We start from the raw sequence: 16768 nt of genomic DNA, 5'->3' as shown, positions 1-16768 counted from the left end.
AAGTTGGACTATCGCTCAGACTGCTGCACATGTAGGTGAGCTTTTTGTATTGGTTGTCCTCGGCATGCCCATTTGCTTCGAACCCTACTTTGATATAGTCCTCGGAATTCATAGATGAAGTGGAGTCCCACAATTAAAATATACTTTGAAGATGATAGCAAACAGAAAGCGAATTCCTCAATATTATCATAACTAACATAAGACCATTTTGCTGAAGCCTGTTTCACAGTCCGATGGACTTTAGGGAGTGCCTCAACACAGACAAAAAGTGGTTTCAGGTTTTCTGGAATGTTCTCTCCACTGTTGTCTACATAATCTCTGAAACCTTCTCTTAGATTTTTAAAAGAACGAAGAAACCGACCACACATTTATCTTATATCTTCTTTCCCTTCTAGCCATGGATTTGCAATGTCAAAGAGCCATTTTATACTATCCAAAATATCAATCTCTTTCATGAAAGATCTGAATTCTTGAATGTCGTTTGAAATTAGTATTTGCTTTAAATTGTCACTAAGGCTCTGACAGAATTGTTTCATATTAATTTGTATAGGCATTCTGGTTGATTCTCATCTGGGTACTAGTGAAACGTCTTTGAAGCGACCTTCTGAAGCTTTCTTTGCTTCCTTTCAGCGAGCAGCTGGAATTTTCTTGAATTTTTCATTGTTCGTAGAACGGAGACGATACGTTGCCGGACATGGGTTCCTATTCAGAACGTTATATACTCACTCCCCACTACAGGTCCTAAAAGTTTTCAATTTCCCAACACTTTTTGTACTCCTTCCACTTTTCTGCTATCCCGTCTTGCTTAGTACTGGCTTGTCATCTGAGTTCTTGATATACGTACAGTTGCCTCTCTTTTCTTCATAGATATCTTTAATTTTCCTACAGGCAGCATCTTTTTCCCAGAATTATGTATATCCCTACAGCCATGCGTTTGTCTTGTACCCATTTCTGCTTAGCCATTTTGCGCTTTCCGCCAATCTCATTTTAGACGCCAGTATTCACTTTAGTCCGCTACATTTTTATATTTTCTCTTTCATCAATTAAATACAATATTTCATGAGTTATCAAGATATTCTCATTATCTTTGTACCTATGCAATCAACTACTAACCTCCGTATCTCATCTCTCAAAGTTCCCCATTCGTCTTCTGTAGTATTAATTTCCCCTATTTTATCCAACGTTGCCTAATGCTCCTTCTAAAACTCTCTGTAACCTCTGGACACTAACTCTGGTGCCACTGAGAATCTCTACATATGACTATCATTTCTTTGAATTTCGTGAGTGGTCTTTAAATAAGATTCTGCTACGGTTGTTATTGACGGCTGATTGCATTGAACTTTTGACAGCCAATTGCGTTTCGTTAAACATCTCTATCTACATCTATATCTTTACTCTGCAAACCACCATGAAGTGCATGACAGACGATTCGTCCCACTGTACCCGTTATTAGGGTTTCTTCATGTTCCATTCACGTATGGAGTGTGGGAAGAATGATTCTTTGCATTCCTCTGTGCTTGCAGTAATTATTCTAATCGTATCCTCACAATCCCCATGTGAGTGATGTGTAGGGAATTGTAGTATATTCCTAGAATCATCATTTAAAGCCAGTTCTTGAAACTCTGTTATAGACTTTCTCGGGATAGTTTACGTCGATCGAGTGCTCCAGTTCAGTTTCTTCAATATCTCTGTGACACTCTCCCATAATCAAACAAGCTTCTGGCCTTGTGTGCTGCCCTTCTCTGTATACGTTCAATATCCCCTGTCAAGCCGGGTTCCACACACCTGAACAATATTCTAAAACCGGTCGCACGAGCTATTTGTAGACAATCTCCTTTGTAGACTGATTGCACTTCCCTAGTATTCTAGCAGTAAACTGATGTCTACCACTTGTTCTACCCACGACTGAGCGTAGATAATCATTCTATTTCGCATCTCTACAAAGTGTTACACCAAGGTATTTGTGTGAGTTGGCCGATTCCATTGATATTATAGTCATAGGATATTTCGTTTGGTGAGGTGCACAGTTTTACATTTCTGAGCACTTAAAGCAAGTTGCCAATCTTTGCGCCACTTTTAGATCTTATCGAGATCTGACTGAACATTTGTGCAGCTTCTTTCAGATAGTACTTCGTTACAGATAACAGCATCACCTGCAAAAAGTCTGAGGCTACTGTTAATATTGTCTGCAACGTTATTAATATACAACATGAACAGCAAGGGTTCCAACACACTTACTTGGGACACATCTGAAGTTACTTCTACATCTAATTATGACTCTTCATCCAATATAGCATGATGTGCCTTCATACGAAAATGACGTCAATCCATTCTCAAATTTCTCTTGGTACCCCACATGATCGTACTTTTGACAATAAGCGTAGATGTGATACTGAGCCAAATGCTTTACGAAAATCAAGAAATCTGCACCTACCTGACTGCCTTGCTCCAAAGCTTTCTGTATGTCGTGTGAGAAAAGTGCGAGCTGGGTTTCATATAATCGATGGTTTCGGAATCCAAGCTGGTTGGCATTCTGGAGGGCATTCTATTCAAGATATGTAACTATGCTTGAGTTCAGAATATGTTCTAAGACTCTACAACAAATCGATATCAAGGATAGTCAACGGTAGATTTGTGGACCTGTTCTACTACTCTTCTTGTAGACGGTGTGACCTGTGCTTCTTTTCCAGGAACTGAGTACTTTTTTTTGTTCGAGGGATCTATAGCTTTATACATTATTTTACACGAAGTTTCTCGTTGAGATATGACACTACTGCCAACTGTCCTTTATATTTTGGTAATAATTATTGCTTACAACTGTTCATGGTCACCGATACTAGTTTCTGCTGGGAACAATTGTGTGTGTGTGTGTGTGTGTGTATATATGTATGCGCTTCTTTTTTTTTTTTTTTTCTTTTTTTTGACAAATTGTACGGTAGAAGTTTGTTGGTTTTCATATTTGGTCTGTCTTGCAATTATCACAGAATCAGTCTTAAATCGGTGTTTCTGGCAATAAGGTGTATGTATTTTTCGATAGTTACTAAGGCATTTTCCTAATCTCTCAAAGGATGGATTAGAGTCAGTATCCAATAGTTTCAATGTTTCCATTCGCAAAGATTTTAGAGATCTAAACCAACATTTAATTATTGAATTAAAATAATTTCTGAATGACAACGCCTACTCAGTAGTTGAATTTTTAGATATGAAGTAGTAACTGTAGAAAAAGGATTAATTAATTATTTTGTGTAAAGAAAACTTATGTTAAAGTGACACGTTCCACATCAATACGAAAAGTCATATTCTTGATCTATGGAACAAGGATCGATGTATGTATGTATGTATGTTTGTTTGTTTGTATGCCGTTAGATCCAATATGTTTCTCTCATAAGTGGGCTTTCAAACTATCTATTATAAATGTTTCTCAGAGAAAGCATTTAGTATAGTTTCACAAGAATGTTGTCACGTCCACCACTTACTATAAAGCCTTATTATTCCCACTGACTGTTTGTGGAATATAGCTTCTTCTAATTATGATGGAATAGTTGGGGACCACTTGTGTTATCTCTTTGAGGGTTTCTGTAACAGTTTTGTTTACATCGAAGTGTGACTCTGGAAGCCAATTCAACAACGCACTTTTTTAATTATGCATACCCATGATAAAGTATCTTACCTGAGAAATATTGCATGCAGCTTTAGTTTACTGAATTTCCTATCTACTGCAACGAGTATGTCACCACAATTTCGCTTGCGATATAAACTTCGACTTGCCCCAAAAATCTCACTGCTGTCAGTTTCAGGTTCCAACCAGCTTTCTATGCCCTTTTATTTGATTTCCACTGCTATTTATGACTGTTTCAAACTCTAACTTTATCTGAAAATGCTGGTCATTTGAATCACATAGCGTGATGGATGGTAGCGTCTGATGCATTGCATATCTGTAAGCCACTTTCAACCCCATGGCGCAAGTGTAGGAAGTCTTAGTATAATTTGTCATAGAGCCTTTCCCAGTTTCTGATTCAAAACTTCCACTCGGCTTAGAACCGGCGGTGGTGATGGGGGGAAGAGGGGGGGGGGGGGGGCGAGGGGAGCGGCAATCATTCTAGGGACAATGCTACATATTGTGAGCTTCACTAAAATTCTATAAGCGAATCTGTTACTCTCTATAATGATCCTCATAAGACTACGGAGCCTAAATGCCAGGCATCATTTGTCCCAATGTCTGCCAAAATTTGCAGCTGCTTGCACCTCAAAGCCTGCAGGAACACTTCAAAAAAATGGTTCAAATGGCTCTGAGCACTATGGGACTTAATTTCTGAGGTCATCAGTCCCCTAGAAATTAGAACTACTTAAACCTAACTAACCTAAGGACATCACACACATCCATGCCCGAGGCAGGATTCGCACCTGCGACCGTAGCGGTCGCGCGGTTCCAGACTGTAGCGCCTAGAACCGCTCGGCCACTCTGGCCAGCCTGCCGGAACACTCTCTCCACCTTGTTTCAGACATACACACTGAGTGTGCAAGATAATCCTTCTTCTCCCTTGCTGCCATCCTCCGAAGAGGTGTCATTATTCGCTGTACTGTTCGAAATGCTGGCTGTTAACAGACCCTTAGACTTTTTCACTAGCTTCCTCGGCTCAGGACACCGCAGGTTTTTCAACAGATGAACTATGCCACGCTGGCTTAGATTCAGTGAAAGACATCATTTGGAAGCTATTGGTAAGCGCTATGGGTTTAGTACCCTGCCTTGTCCCTCATCCTTTCTTTTCTTTGCAGGCTCGTAGACTACAACTTGCACGCCAATTGTAGTCAGGTCGGCGAGTGGCAATTGGACCTGTGTTTCCTGTAGTGGAGACAGTATGGACGAGAGAGTAGTCACGGCGATTGCCAGCTGCTTACGAAGAGCAACTAACTCATGTGTGCTCTAGGACGACATTCACAGTGTGGCTCCTTCGTAGCTAGCGCAATGTATTTCTGAACAGTAAACAAATACCTTTAATTGATTTTTTTTCAAAGATGGACATATTGTCACATTGATGATGGTGGCACCTTCGCTATAGTTATTTTCTGTCATTAACCGCGTACGTACTTATGCCTTGGAAGTGCTGCTGAACGGAATGGACAGTGTCCTGAAAGGAGGTTATAAGCTGAACGTTAACCAAAGGAAAACCAAGAAACGGAAAGTAGGCGAATTAAATCAGGTGATGTTGAGGGAATTACATTAGGAGATGAGACACTAAATGTAGTAGATGTGCTTTGCTATTTGTGCAGTGAAATAACTGCTGAAGGCTGAAGGACAGAGAATATAAGTGTAGACGGGCTATGGCAGTAGAAGCAGTCCTGAAGAAGAGAATTTTGTTAACAGTGAATGTAAATTCAAGTGATAGGAAGTATTTTATGAAGGCGTTTGTCTGGAGTGTAGTCTTGCACAAAAGTGAAACGTCGACGATAAGCGGTTCAGGCTAGAAGGGAATAGAAGCTTATGAAATGTTTTGCTACAGAAGAATGCTCAAGATTAAATGGGGGGGGGGGGGGGTTAAAAATTGTTCCCAGCAGAAATTAGTCCAGTAGGCAGGTTCCCTGGAAGTGGGTTGCAGTAGTTAGTCGGAGATGATGAAGGCTTGCAGAGGACAGAGGAACGTGAAGAGCTGCATAAGACCACAACAACTGTGTTAAGTAACTGAGTACTCACAGTTTAGTACGACGAGCATATGTATTCAGCTTGAGTTGCATAGCATTTATCAGATCTTTAACAGGTACCGTATTGGGAATATATTTTGTCTCGTCACCATGCGCAGATCTTTTACGTATTTGTCGGAGGCTAAGAGCAGTTAACATGAGTAAAGTCTAGCTTCTTTGCCTTCCCAGCCTTTCTCCTGAATCCTACATACAAATCATGATGTGAACAGTCGCCGGAGGACAGCTCATCTAGGGCATTAGGCAATCGTTTAACATTAGTGTCACCGAAAAGTAACACAGGGTGTGCCACAAAATGAAGCGTAATGTGCAATAGACATTCGATAGTTAGAAGTTCAAGTCTCCTCAGAAAATATTGGAATAAATGAGAGTTCGATTTAAGTTTGACTGATCAAGAAGGATTTAAGGAAAAGATGGGATGAGGATATCTCTTCCGAAGCAACCAAGCGAAGTTTATGTTTAACTAGTTTAATTAATTTTATTTATATTAACATTTCATTAAATGGCACATACAAATTATCAAAAATATATAACGAAACTTCAGTCTGACTTTGCAAAGAAATCAGTTCCGTTTTCCGTGGCTTCCAGCTTGCTGAGTAAAGCGCATTTCCTATTGTGACCAAAATCGAAAATGCAGCACCTTCTTCTTCCGTTCTAAGGATGCGCAACGTTTGCAATGAAGACTTTGCTTCTTTTGGAGTCTTGGATCTACTCTGCTTCCCCTCGTAGTTCTCCTCCTGCTTCTTCTTCTTCTGTTTCGTCATGTTCTTCGTTCTCGTCATCCGGAACAGATAGAATATCATCAGGCAGGAAACCGCAGGCACCCAGATGATAGTCAAAATGTACGAATGCTTCAAATGTCGTATTCTCCCCTAGGTTAGGAAGAGGACTCCAGGTGTTGTAGAAATGCGAATCAGTTTCTCCGCTCTCCTTTTGTTCCGTGCTGCTTGATGAACCAGCATTTCTTGGAACTGTTTGGAATCGTCATTGTGGTAATATTCCCCCATGTTGAAGTGGCCATAGCTGTTTCTCAAAAAACTGTTATACAGTGTCCCCGACAATCTTCAGTCCTACTCAAGATTGCGGTCACAATTTCTTTCCGGTGGTAAAGAGTATTAAAATTTTGAATTATTTCTCATCAAGCGGCTGTAATTTCGAACTGGCGTTCTCAGGGAAAGCTAGAAGTTACACATTCCTCATAGGTGGTGTCAGACTGCGCAGTTGTCCAGAAAAAGCAGGATTTTTCTTTTCTGTTTATTCATAGCTCCGTTCAGGCTGAACAGTCACACAGTTAACAATTCTTCTGTGATCAACGATATTTTGTTGGAAGAGTAGGGAAGAGGAATGATCTGGTAGCATTGGAACATCAAGGATTAGTAGCTTCAGCTATCAAAAGACATTTTAGTTTCTGAGACCCGTCCATGTTCACTGCGAGCAACAGCGATAGTCCTTATTTTCTGCTTTTTCCACCACAACATTAAAAGTCAGTGTGCAGTCGGAAAAACATCTGAAAAAAATTCGCATTTTGTCAATGCTGAACGTGGATCGAAATTTACCAGCAGGCTTCTTAGTTAATTTTTCCGTATCAAACAAACTATGTCATTATTTATACAAAACTTTTTACGAACCATACTATGTCTTCTTTAGAATTATTGAGCAACTTCTTACTAGACGCGATAGCTTCAGTGTCCAGGATAATAGTTAATGCCTTAGCCTTTACATTAAACATTTAACTTCGGCAGGTAAGTTTTGTCTTCTACATTGATTACACCATTTCAACAGACATTCTTCAAGATGCGGTAAATCAGCTTCCTGGGTCAGCTTCCTCCCTACACATGATATCGTTGTTGTGGTCTTCAGTCCAGAGACTGGTTTGATGCAGCTCTCCATGCTACTGTATCCTGTGCAAGCTTCTTCATCTCCAAGTACCTACTGCAACCTACATCCTTCTGAATCTGCTTAGTGTATTCATCTCTTAGTCTCCCTCTACGATTTTTACCCTCCACGCTGCCCTTCAATACTAAATTGGTGATCCCTTGATGCCTTAGAACATGTCCTATCAACCGATCCCTTCTTCTTCTCAAGTTGTGCCACAAATTCCTCTTATCCCCAATTCTATTCAGTACCTCCTCATTAGTTAAATGATTTACGCATCTAATCTTCAGCATTCTTCTGTAGAACCATATTTCGAAACCATCTATTCTCTTCTTGCCTAAACTATTTATCGTCCATGTTTAACTTCCATACATGGCTACACTGCATACCAATACTTCAGAAAAGACTTCCTGACACATAAATCTGTATTAGATGTTAACAAATTTCTCTTCTTCAGAAACGCTTTCCTTGCCATAGCCAGTCTACATTTTATATCCTCTCTACTTCGACCATCATCAGTTACTTTGTTCCCCAAATAGCAAAAGTCATCTACTACTTTAAGTGTCTCATTTCCTAATTCCCTCAGCATCACCTGATTTAATTCGATCACATTCCATTATCCTCGTTTTGCTTTTGTTGATTTCCATCTTACATCCTCCTTTCAAGACACTGTCCATTCCGTTGAACTGCTCTTCCAGGTTCTATGCAGTCTCTGACAGAATTAAAATATCACTGGCAAACCTTAAAGTTTTTATTTCTTCTCCATGGATTTTAATTGCTACTTCAAATTTTTTTCTTTTGTTTCCTTTACTGGTTGCTAAATATATAGAGTGAATAACATCGGGGATAATCTACAACCCTGTCTCACACCCTTCCCAACCACTGCTTCCCTTTCAGCCCCTCGACTCCTACAACTGCCATCTGGTTTCTGTATAAATTGTAAATAGCCTTTCGCTCCCTGTATTTTACCCCTGCCACCTTCAGAATTTGAAAGAGAGTATTCCAATCAACATTGTCAAAAGCTTTATCTAAGTCTACAAATGCTAGAAACGTAGGTTTGCCTTTCCTTAATCTTTCTTCTAAGATAAGTCCTAGGATCAGTATTGTATCACGTGTTCAACATTTCTACGGAATCCAAACTGATCTTCCCCGAGGTCGACTTCTACCAGTTTTTCCATTCGTTTGTAAAGAATTCGTGTTAGTATTTTGCAGCCGTGACTTCTTAAACTTATAGTTCGGTAATATTCACACCGGTCAGCACCTGTTTTCTTTGGGATTGGAATTATTACATTCTTCTTGAAGTCTGAGGGTATTTCGCTTGTCTCATACATCTTGCTCACCAGATGGTAGTGTTTTATCACGGCTGGCTCTCCCAAGGCTATCAGTAGTTCTAATAGAATGTTGTCTACTACCGGGGCCTTGTTTCGAACTAGTTCTTTCAGTGTTCTGTCAAACTCTTCACGCAGTCTCATATCTCTCAATTCATATTCATCTACGTCCTTTTCCATCTCCATAATATTGCCCTCAGGTACATCGTCCTTGTATAGACCCTCTATTTACTCCTTCCACCTTCGTGCTTTCCCTCTTTGCTTAGGACTGGTTTTCCATCTGAGCTCTTGATATTCATAGAAGTGGTTCCCATTTCTCCAAAGGTCTCTTTAAGTTTCCTGTAGGCAGTATCTATCGTATCCCTCGCGATATAAGCCTCTACATCCTTACATTTGTCCTCTAGCCATCCCTGCTTAGCCATTTTTCACTTCTGTCTATCTCATTTGTATTCCTTTTTGCCTGCTTCATTTAATGCATTTTTATATTTTCTCCATTCATCACTTAAATTCAATACCTCTTCTGTTACCCAAGGACTTCTACTAGCCCTCGTCTTTTTACCTATTTGTTCCTCTATTGCCTTCACTATTTCATCTCTCAAAGCTACCCATTCTTCTTCTACTGTATTTCTTTCCTTCGTTCTTGTCAATCGTTCCCTAATGCTCTCTCTGAAACTATCTACATCCTCTGGTTCCTTCAGTTTATCCAGGTTCCATCTCCATAAATTTCTACCTTTTTGCAGTTTCTTCATTTTTAATCTATAGTTCATAACCAATAGATTGTGGTCAGAGTCCACATCTGGCCCTGCAAATGTCTTACAATTTAAAGCCTGGTTCCTAATTCTCTGTCTTACCATTATATAATCTATGTGAAATCTTCCAGTTTCTCCAGGCCTCTTCCATGTATACAATCTTCTCTCATGATTCTTAAACCAAGTGTTAGCTATGATTAAGTTATGCTCTGTGCAAAATTCTATCACGTGGCTCCCTCTTTCATTCCTTAACCCCATTCCATATTCACCTACTACTTTTCCTTCTATTCCTTCTCCTACTATCGAATTCCAGTCCGCCATGACTATTAAATTTTCGTCTCCCTTCACTGTCTGAATAATTTCTTTTATCTCATCATACATTTCTTCAATCTCTCCGCCATCTGCGGAGCTAGTTGGCATATGTACTTGTACTACTGTAGTAAGTGTGGGATTCGTGTCTATCTTGGCCACAATAATGCGTTCGCTATGCTATTCGTAGTAGGTTACGAGTGCTCCAATTTTTTTTGCACATTAGTAAACCTACTCCTGCATTACCCCTATTTGATTTTGTATTTATAACCCTGTATTCACCTGACCAGAAGTCTTGTTCCTCCTGCCACCGAACTTCACTAATTCCCACTATATCTAACTTAAATCTATCCTTTTCCCTTTTTAAATTTTCTAACCCACCTGCCTTACTAAGGGATCCGACATTCCACGCTCCGATCTGCAGAACGCCAGTATTGTTTCTCCTGATAATGACGCCCTTCTGAGTAGTCCCCCCTCCCCCGGAGATCCGAATGGGGGACTACTTTACCTCTGGCATATTTTACCCAAGAGGACGCCATCATCATTTAACCGTACATGCCCTCGGGAAAAATTACAGCTGTAGTTTTTCCTTGCTTTCAGCCGCTCGCAGTACCAGCATAGCAAGGCCGTTTTGTTTAGTGTTACAAGGCCAGATCAGTCAATCATCCAGACTGTTGCCCCCGCAACTAGTGAAAAGACTGCTGCCCCTCTTTAGGAACCACACGTTTGTCTGGCCTCTCAGCAGATACCCCTCCGTTGTGGTTGCACCTACGGTACGTCGATCTGTATCGCTGAGGTACGCAATCCTCCTCACCAACGGTAAGGTCCTTGGTTCATGAGATACATGATACGTATTCAGAAACCTCATCTTTCTGCTTCAGGACGGTGTAGATGGTGGATTCCCAAAAGTCGCTATATCCTTTTTTCTCGTTCCACATTCCACGATCTTAATAACCTGCTGCATTTCTGCGGACGTCAAACACTTGCACTTCTTTGAAGTCTTTTTCACAACTGAGTGGTACATAGACCGTGGTGCATCATGCATTTTTCAGCGGACAAAGCCGATTCATGAAGAGTTGGATGACGAAACAAGTACTCGAACCGCAGAGTGTTAGGTAGCCGCCAACTTCGAAATATAGTGTGTTTTCGAGCGGTCTCTCTTAATAATCGGTTGGATTTATCGGTTGAACCAAAACACACAGGATTTCTTCAATCTGTCGGCGGTTTTTTTCAAGGGGCTAGACAATTAATTCGATTTGTCGAGAAACTCGGCCTATCGAGGTTCGAATTGGCAAGAGTGGACTGTGCATAAACGAGTTTCAGTTATAGGATCCGCCGCTCTGTTCGCTGACGATTCAGTTGTCAACACGGAGACATCATCGTCAGACTTTCTTAAGGACATTCAAGAGACGACGACAAATTTTTTCACTTAGTGCAATGCAAAGCAACTCCCTTTCAAAGATGTTAAATACAAGATAACGCCAATAAAAAGAGAAATATCCTTATAGCTTCCGATTACAAGGGCATCTTGAGAACATCACATTGTATAATTATTTAAGTAGCGATGTGACATAGGACGATCAGGTGATTCAGTATCAGAGAAGGAGAAGGAGACTTAGAATTTTGGAAAGATTCAGGGAAAGAGCAGTCAGTACATCTACAAAGGAAATCGTATTCAAGAAGCTTGTGCTTCTGCCATTAGGTGTCCTTATCAGGTAAGAACGACAACATAGTCGAAAGTGTAACGGATATGCTCGGGGAATTTAAATGAGAATCGTTGGAAGAAAGGCGACACAGTTGTCGTGAAACCCTGTTGAGTAAATTTAGAGAAGCTCAACTAGAAGAATGCTGTTCGAATATTCTGCTGTCATCCTTGCATATCCCATGTAATGGTCATATGAACGAGATAAAGAGATGTTAAGTGGCTCCTAGGCAGTCAATGATATTGAGAGTATTTCCCGGATACGGAATAATATTGATCGTCTAGGAGTGAGATTGACAGGTTGCGCAGTTATATCTGGAACATCAAAAATTTTGGAAATAGGCCTATACTGCGCTGGCTGGAGATGTGCCGTTTGTGACCATACTGACAATATTCTTGACAGTCTCGCGTGCTACACAGACAAAGGGGTTAGGTTAGGTTTGCTGTTGTTGTATGGAAAATAAGTTCAGAACAAGACGAAAGACCATTATTACAAACGTGCATCGAAATGTGTAAATCATTGCCTTCATTGTGTAATGTTAGGGCAAATAAGTACGAAATCAGAAGTGTTATGAATGATGAATCGTACGATTTGTTGCTCAGAAGGTATAGGCAACGGCCACAAAGAAACATGTTTTTAAAAAATTAATTAATAAAAAGGTATGAATAAAAGTTTATATAGGTATTTATCTTTATACATTACTTAACCGAATATAATCAATTAATGCTCTATTATTGCGCGAGATGTTTCAAAAATGGCTCTGAGCACTATGCGACTTAACTTCTGAGGTCATCAGTCCCCTAGAACTTAGAACTAATTAAACCTAACTAACCTAAGGACATCACACACATCCATGGCCGAAGCAGGATTCGAACCTGCGACCGTTGCGGTCGCTCGGTTGCAGACTGTAGCGCCCAGAACCGCACGGCCACTCCGGCCGGCTCGAGATGCTTCCATAACTACGTCTCAAACAGCGTGAGGTGAAACTACACTTGCAAATTTTAGGTCTTCGAAAGATTTACCAGTAGCAATGTGATTGACAATATTATTGAGCAGTCTAGGGAGAACTTCGATGATAGGGACTGCTAGGGGCTGCTTTAGGATACGAACAAATACACGCAGAGAGAAATTTTTCCCTCTCTCAATACACGAATGGAGTAGGCCACAATATCGATAATAGTGGTGCAAAGTACCCTCCGCCATGCACTGTAACGTAGCTTGCGGAGTTGTATCTCACAATAGAGATAGGAGTGTGAGTAATAGAATCATACACCATTTGCTATATTGCGTGTGATATCTGAGTCCAAACGTGCTGCCCAGTAGAGTCTTTCAGATTTTCTGATATACAGCGAATATGATAATAATGTTCTTTTGAAATAGGAGGTCACATATTCAATGAATAGACATTACACTGTCAAAACTCGTTTCGATAGTATTGGAGAGAGAGTGATAAATTATATTTTGGTAGCTTGGGAAATATGTGAGTTAGGAAAGAAGTGTTACGCTTTCCTTCCACGCCTTCCAGTCGACAAGAAATGTAACATTTCGTGTTCCTTCACTACCGCGTGACGGTAATTGCAACCATTGCGGCCCTGTCTAAGGCGGACAGGCACTGACCGAAAATTGTTGACGTACCTGCTACCGTTTCAAACTAAGAGTATTTATTATTTGTACGCAACAGGGATATTGGATCAGAGATCGTCGGTACACATAAAATCACTGCTGAAAACAGATCTATTAGACATATGTACTTCTTACAGTTGATTCTGTATTATAATCGACATTTCACATTTAAGTATTTTACAGTTTACACTACACATACTTATTAACGAGCTTGTTTAGGATCAAAATTGTGATATAGCACCATAAATCCCTTTTTATACTATGCGATCAACATTACCGATGCTTTTGCTTTGAACGAAGACCCCACCGTATTTCTCGATTTTCATTCAGCAGTTTCTTTTTTTACCTTAAGTCATTTTACTGTAGGACACAAACAGAGCTGCATGTCTGTTTGGAGAGTTTAGAGAGTTGTGAAAAGACAGGCATCTTGAGCCTATATCTAAGCACTACATAACCGTGGCGTTACGTAGAAATAATGTGGGAGAAGGGGGAATTGTCACACATAATAAGACACATCATAATTTTAAAAGCAATGAAGCAAGCAGATTTTGTGCTGGTCAGCAGATAGAAGTGTGACTACAATAACTGTTAGAGGAAACGTCTTAAGTTGCGTAGGAAGTTTTATTTGTTTATTTATGACTAATTTCGGATAGCTTACCCGTTATCAAATCATTCATGTACATAAATCTTACATTACAACCAGACACGCATGTAAGTGACTGGTCGAAAAACATGTAAACGTGACAATATACAATGTAGCGTCCATATACGAACAGCGCTGTACGTCGAAATTGTATACTGAGTATATGAGGTACATCTCCCTCGATGACTTTTCAGATGCATTCAGTAGGACTGAAGTCAGGCAACCTGAAAAGGGTGTCCCTATTCGTGGAGTATTCTCTGTACGTTCTAAACAATTCCGACAAAAGAGGGATGGCGTGGTACATTGTCTGATTGAAGGTACACGTTACCTGCGGGATGGTTCAAATGGCTCTGAGCACTATGGGACTTAACAACTGAGGTGCCGGCACGGTAGCTCAGCGTGTTCGGTCAGAGGGTTAGCTGCCCTCTGTAATTAAAAAAAAAAAAAAAAAAAAAAAACCTGAGTTAATCGATCAACGACGAACTTAAACGGGTGTCTTACGACGTCCGCCCCGAGCAGATGCAACGAACGAAAGCGAACAAAATGAGATTTTTTTTTAAAAAAAAGGTCATCATTCCCCTAGACTTAGAACTACTTAAACCTAACTAACCTAAGGACAGCACACACATCCATGCCCGAGGCAGGATTCGAACCTGCGACCATAGCAACTGCGCTGTTCCGGACTGACGCGCCTAGAACCGCTCGGTCACAACGGCTGACCCTGCTAGATGCTTTAGGCGAAAAAATTAATGTGAAAGGACAGTCACTACGTTTATGTGGGGCTCCTAAATCTCGTTTTCGTCAACATATTTCCCAATACTACTTCTGGATGGTCATACAAACACTCCGATAGTGATTCAGGAAATGAGCATTTAGCTGCTGGATTTCTACTTGAGCAATACATTTTCGCTCTCGTCTAAATGTTCATTTTTGAAACGTACTTGAGTTTTCACGTTCCTATTTGCTATTTTACGTGTCGGCTGTTGGTACAGCAACCGAGCGAGGTGGCGCAGTGGTTAGCACACTGGACTCGCATTCGGGAGGACGACGGTTCAATCCCGTCTCCGGCCATCCTGATTTAGGTTTTCCGTGATTTCCCTAAATCGTTTCAGGCAAATGCCGGGATGGTTCCTTTGAAAGGGCACAGCCGATTTCCTTCCCAATCCTTCCCTAACCCGAGCTTGCGCTCCGTCTCTAATGACCTCGTTGTCGACGGGACGTTAAACACTAATCACCACCAATGTTGGTACAGCGAAAGAGAAAAGTAAATATCGGTCTGAACATGAAGTTATCAACCACTCATATTTCAATGGAGAGAGATGGCCTTGGCGTAGAATAAATAGAGACGAGAAGAACTGATGTCCAGAGGCCATTAGCGTGAAGGAGCTAACGATCGGGAAACAGACTAGGAAATTCGATTCATGCCTTAACATGTAAACTCGTCAGCGAATTCGATTTCCGACATTCGGGTTTCGTCTCCCGGAAGATGTACTGCATGTAAACGCATCAAGTAGAATTCTGTATCGTTCGCCAATGAGAGAAAACGGTATGCATCCACTCGAGAAGATCTTTAAAACGTTCTGAACACCGTTCAGTAGGAAACCGAGGTGCATCCTCTTTTCATCCTAGAACATCCGGCGTCGGTGTTCCTAGGAGTACGTTAATCTCTGTGCTCTGAAGGAAACGGAAGAACATTTATAATGCTTCGCCTCTAAATGGTATGGCTGCTTATTGACTGCTGTTGGCCTGCAGTCTACTGGTGAGTGAAATGTTGCACAGTGGCCAGCCAGTCTGTCATCTCTTACAGTCTGATTGTTGGCAGCGACCTTTGCAATCAGCACTTGTTTGGCGCAGTTATCCCCTACTTGAGGTTCCGGCTAAGTTAAAAAAAAATCGAGCAACGGCTTGGTATATCCTGTTTGGTACCCAGCTGCTCTTTTCATCATCTGTCGAAACTGCCTACGAGTGAACAGAGAACGCAGGGCGAAGCCTTATCGAGAAGGGAACAGTACGCAACCGACCTCTGTTCTATCCACAAGTCAGATGGTCAATATTGTCACTGCCTGCGCACTCATACGTCAACCAAAGCAAACAGGTTCGTGTTATTTCACGGAAGATCTCCTATCAGGAGTCGTTGAAAGTTGTTTTTAGTGCACTGTTCATGACTGATTACTCATAGCACTACTTCACCTTTTTCTACTCGAAAATGTGACAGCAGTGAAGCACATTCTTCCCCTGTGCGCGGCAGGCGAATATCCTACAGAATTTTGCTTCAGTTTGAGCTTTTATTTCCAGATGCTAAGAGGCTGACCTCGCGCTCTGGAATCTCTCGATAGTTTTCGCTGTCCTGTTCCTTATAGACAGGTTTATTGTCAAGTGGAGGAATGATGCAATAATCTGCAGCGTTTTACGAGCGAAACTGATTTTTTTTTGTCCAACACAGAAATAGCATTATTAAAAATGAAATTTTGATATTGTTATGCTGCGGGATAACGTAGGGCAATCTCTAAGACTTGATGTCTTCCATCTTTTCCTGTGATGTGGTAATCTTTTCATATCTACAACTAACTAGTGTAACCATCACTCACTATAATCTATTTTGGAGACTGAAGTATACGTCTAACCCTAACATTATTCCCCTCTTCTGCTTCTTCCAATCTAACTATTCCTGGATACCGTAGCAGAGGTTCGACTAGCCTGTTACGTCTTCTGGTAGGTGTCTTCCATCTTCCATGCACATCTTTCATTCATCGTCTTCATTTAGTACTTTAGCAGTAAACCCACCGCCCCCCCCTCCCCCCAATTCTTTATGGAATCGAACTCACATGTATAAAACAGCTT

Source organism: Schistocerca nitens, chromosome 1 (assembly GCF_023898315.1).
Source record: "Schistocerca nitens isolate TAMUIC-IGC-003100 chromosome 1, iqSchNite1.1, whole genome shotgun sequence".
Taxonomy (NCBI): Eukaryota; Metazoa; Arthropoda; class Insecta; order Orthoptera; family Acrididae; genus Schistocerca; species Schistocerca nitens.
Note: the sequence above shows the minus strand (reverse complement) of the source record.